Source organism: Stylophora pistillata, chromosome 2 (genome assembly GCF_964205215.1).
Source record: "Stylophora pistillata chromosome 2, jaStyPist1.2, whole genome shotgun sequence".
NCBI lineage: Eukaryota > Metazoa > Cnidaria > Anthozoa > Scleractinia > Pocilloporidae > Stylophora > Stylophora pistillata.
Window position 1 is genome coordinate 19,127,201 of NC_142520.1, and position 4,172 is coordinate 19,131,372.

The following is a 4,172-nucleotide window of genomic DNA, read 5'->3' on the forward strand; positions in this document are numbered from 1 at the left end:
GGGTCCTAACATTTCGTAGTCTTGAGTAGCCCAAAAATTTTATTGGACTTTTGTGAATAAGAAGCCTTGTTCTTCGCTGGATTAACTTGGTATAACCCCATGCCAGGCACCAAGGTGCGATTTTACCCTCTCAATTTTCCCATTTCTCTGTTCCCCTAAATAAGTGGAATAATGAAAATAACAAAAATTTCCCAAAAACTTAGTTCGCGCCGAAATTGGACAGGTAACACTTCAGACTGTTCGTAAATACGTGTTCTTTCTAGCGAGAAAATCGTTGGTCACATTTACCGTTTTTTTTTTAATCCTCAAGCGACGTTCAAATAATGATGGGTTGCCTGGACCTAATGAAGCTGATATGAGAGCCACCAAACCGACTTTTACCGCCGTTGCCGTAAAATAAAAGATGTAATGGAACTTAAGGGATCTTGTTAAAAAATAGTTCGTCCAGACCTATATTCTGGCAAAGCTTGGGGGTTTTCGATTTTTTCATATTGCACACCTAGCACCTCCAGGCGATATTTAGGAATGGCCGCTCTTAAGTAATTAAGTTTCATTTGATCTACGAAAAAGTTCGGCCAAAGTCGCTAACCATGTAAAAGTTTCTTTTGAATTATGCTATTTTATTACTTGCTTTGTATTTATATTCGAGGTTATAACCTCAAAATTCTAAAAAAAAGGGGCTTCTTCCTGTTCAATGTTGCACACTTTCCTCGTCCATTAGATATTTCTATCAGATTGAAAAAACAATTTTCAACTAGAAGACTTAGGAAAAAGACAAAATGGAAATAACACACCAGACCCCCATTGCACCCTAATTTTAGCGCATCCCTTAATCCAGTTTAACGGAAATATAAACAACATTGAATTGTCAAATTCAAGTACGGTTACAAGGAACCGGATGTCTCTATAACGACCTTAAAGAATCCTTGGGGGTTTGTAAGTTATCTAACACCGTCCTGTATTTTGTGATAATGTGCAGAGGATGAGAGCTGAGGTGTTCACCACTGGTATTTTGTTACTTCATTTAGCAAAAGAAACGTGGTTCGGAGACACAATAATGGGGGGTCTGGATTTAGGAAGGACTAGTACACGGGATACGTACCCCCTCCAAAGTCTTGAACATTTTTTTCAGATGAACAAAATTTCTAAATTTCGCGTATGCCGTGATAATATTTCATAGACGCTTGGAGAGAAATTAAGGGAAATGACACATTTTTAAATAGTCGTTAACAATTATTGCACTGTAAGTTTAAAAGAAGCCGCCAGAATATTTGAAGAATCGAAACTCGGCGACGAAAAATCCAATTTCATTCCAGAAAATGACCCCTTTGATTGAGACACTTGCTCCAGACTGAAAAATTGGTCCTGCTCCTGCGCAGTTTGAATGAGCGGGCTCTAGGGCTGAACAAAGTAGACAGAAAAAATGGCGGCTGAAAAGCGCACTCGTCCCGTGGAAGGTTTTTATCTCCGAACAGAAAGCCACATTCGTCTCAAAGCCGAGAAGATACGTCCCAAAAAACCGGAAAAAGTTTATCACGAGAAAATGTATCCAATTGAGGTAAGTAGGGAGATTGCTTTGTTGATAAATTTCCTCGTAACGTAATACATTCAGTATAAAACCACACTTCTTTTGAATAATTTTAACTTCTTCCGAAAGAAATAAGTTCATTAAGAGATAAAGGAATCTACAAATTTCATAGTTTTCGGTTTAACATGAAAGGAGTAACTTCAGAATACCTGATAGCATAGTTGACCGTAGCTAGTGAGAGTTATTTAGCCCATCTTTCTTGCCGCTATGTAGGTAAATATAACAGTACTGATATTTAGCAAGTTAACCTAAAAGGGAATTTTCGTCGCCTCAGATACTCATGGTTTAACTGGGATCCTTCTGAAAAAATCTTAAATAATTTTGTTTCAGGAACTTTTTATCCGTGAGCATTTCAAGTAAGTACTACAAATTACCGTAAGTTATGTTGTCAAAGTGGATCATAATAGTCCTAAAATATAGATTATATTTTCTTTGCAGATTGTTGACCGAGACAAAATAGAAAATAAAGGGAAAATTCACTTTATTGGATATTCAAGCGATTTTGATGAATGGAGAGGTGGAGATGACTTAGTTGACAGAGACAAAAGTAGTCTTGGTCACTTGGTACCACGATTCATACCAAGTGAAGATTCCTTGTCTGACAGGGCTTCAGCTTTATTCAACCGCCTCGGCCGCGAAGTAAAGTTTAATCTATTTTCAACCAAAAGGGAGTCACCGGAGATTCGAATTGAGATGCAGATTGACATGGATATCTATGAAACACACAGAATATTGGATTTGTAAAAAAGTCAAGAGGACGGGAAGTACATTGTGTTGATGATAACTCTCATTTATGCGATCTACTTGGTAGTAAGTGGTTTGAGAGAATTCAAAATGTAAATGGAGACTTTTGTTATGTCATTCCTGTAGCTGTAAGATTTTGGCTTCATGAAAAAAAGCCTGTGAGAGAGTTTGTCTATGTCGGCAATACTCTTGTAGAAAGCCACGCTGAAAGTGACTTGGAAGTCATTTTTACATTTGTTCGTGGGGATGGTGTGAAGGCTGAATACAACAGCAATGAGTGGAAATCGCCCCCATCCTAACAGTAGTAGTAGTCACAATGTTTCTGACAGTATCAAACATGTAATGCATTAATGTTGACCAAAGAGGATGAGTTGTTGCCCATTGCTAACAATAATCCCTATTCCTCAGGGGGATATAGACACTATCTCAGCTTTATCTATGACAAGTTTTTCTAACAGATTATAATAATTTGTTAGTGTTTGTATTGTGTAAAATGTAGGGCTGCAAAATTATTTATTTGACATAACAACAACAACAATTTACTAAGGTACTTCCATAACATCTATCTCTAAACCAATATATCATCATTTTGACATTTCTTAACCCACTTGCTATTTGATTTGATCACATGTAAGGGAGAACAACATGGTTTATATGCACATGAGCTACATGGGGATAAACAGGTCTTAATATTATGACCCTCTAAATTACAGTTTCCACAAGTAACACTTCTTGTGCCTCTTTGGCTGCCAAGATCCTCGAAATATTCAATTCTGTTCCTTTTTTACACAATTTGTTTTAACACATCCATTCCTCATTGATTGGTAGATCTGAAGAAGTCCTTTGTTGTTTTGTCATTAAGTTTCTCTAGACCTTGCTGAGTGAGGGAGCTGATAGTACCATACATTTGTATAAACTCAGGCACATGCCATACCAGTGCATGCATGTAGGGAGTAACATGCTTAGTGTGATACAATTTCAAAAACTGTTCCAGAAAAGATTTTGATGCCTCCTGAATTTCTTCTTTGCTTCGTTGAGGAATAGTGGAACTCAACATGTTTGTAATTGTTAGAAACTGTTTCCACAACTGTGATATTTGATAAGATTTCTGGGGATTGGGCAATACCTTACTGAAATTAATGTTCCTAAATAATTTCTGTTTCTCTGGGCCTGTTAGATCCCGCCATTTCAGTTTCTTTGAGTCCTTACAGACAAACCAGTTGAAGGGAATTTTGAGGGTATCATTTAGATAGGTCTCCAAGCCTGCCATGTGCTTGTACTTTGATCTCTCAAAACCATCATTAAAAGTTTTGTTTTTGTCAAGTGCATCTTGACGTCGCAGCTCTTGAATGAGGAGGTTAACTAGGTTGTCAGAAATTCTAAGAAAAAGGTGCAGTGAATCTATGACAACATGATCAATGGGAATTGAGGGAAAAAGTGGAGCATGTTTAGTATTGTACTTCTCCACTGTTCTTGACCTTGTATTCACTTGTTGTTGAATCTCCTCAATTGAACGTGCTCCTTTTGAGACATCAGTGAGAGACCATTCTTTTCTTCCATCATATTTGGCATATAAGGGACATTTACACCAAATACAGGGGTATGTAGCATGGGCAGCACCAAGACCGCAAACACATGCAAGGAATTTCCAATCCCCTCCCAGGAACCACTCAATTTCAAACTGCTATGTTCCCACTGAAAAATGTTTTAAAGATTCTACATCTTTTCGGATGTCTGTCAATGCTTTGGAAAGTTTTTCATAGTTTTCAGGCTTCTTTATAACAGCTATCAAATGATTGCCACCAGCTGCCTGAGCCAATGTTCCTTCATCAAGGACAAT

The 4,172-nt window shown here is 37.6% G+C and overlaps 1 pseudogene; it reads left to right on the forward strand.

Moving 5' to 3' along the window:
• Window positions 1–1,423: 1,423 nt before the first annotated feature.
• LOC148737584 (uncharacterized) lies at window positions 1,424–3,660 on the forward strand (annotated as a pseudogene).
• Window positions 3,661–4,172: the final 512 nt, after the last annotated feature.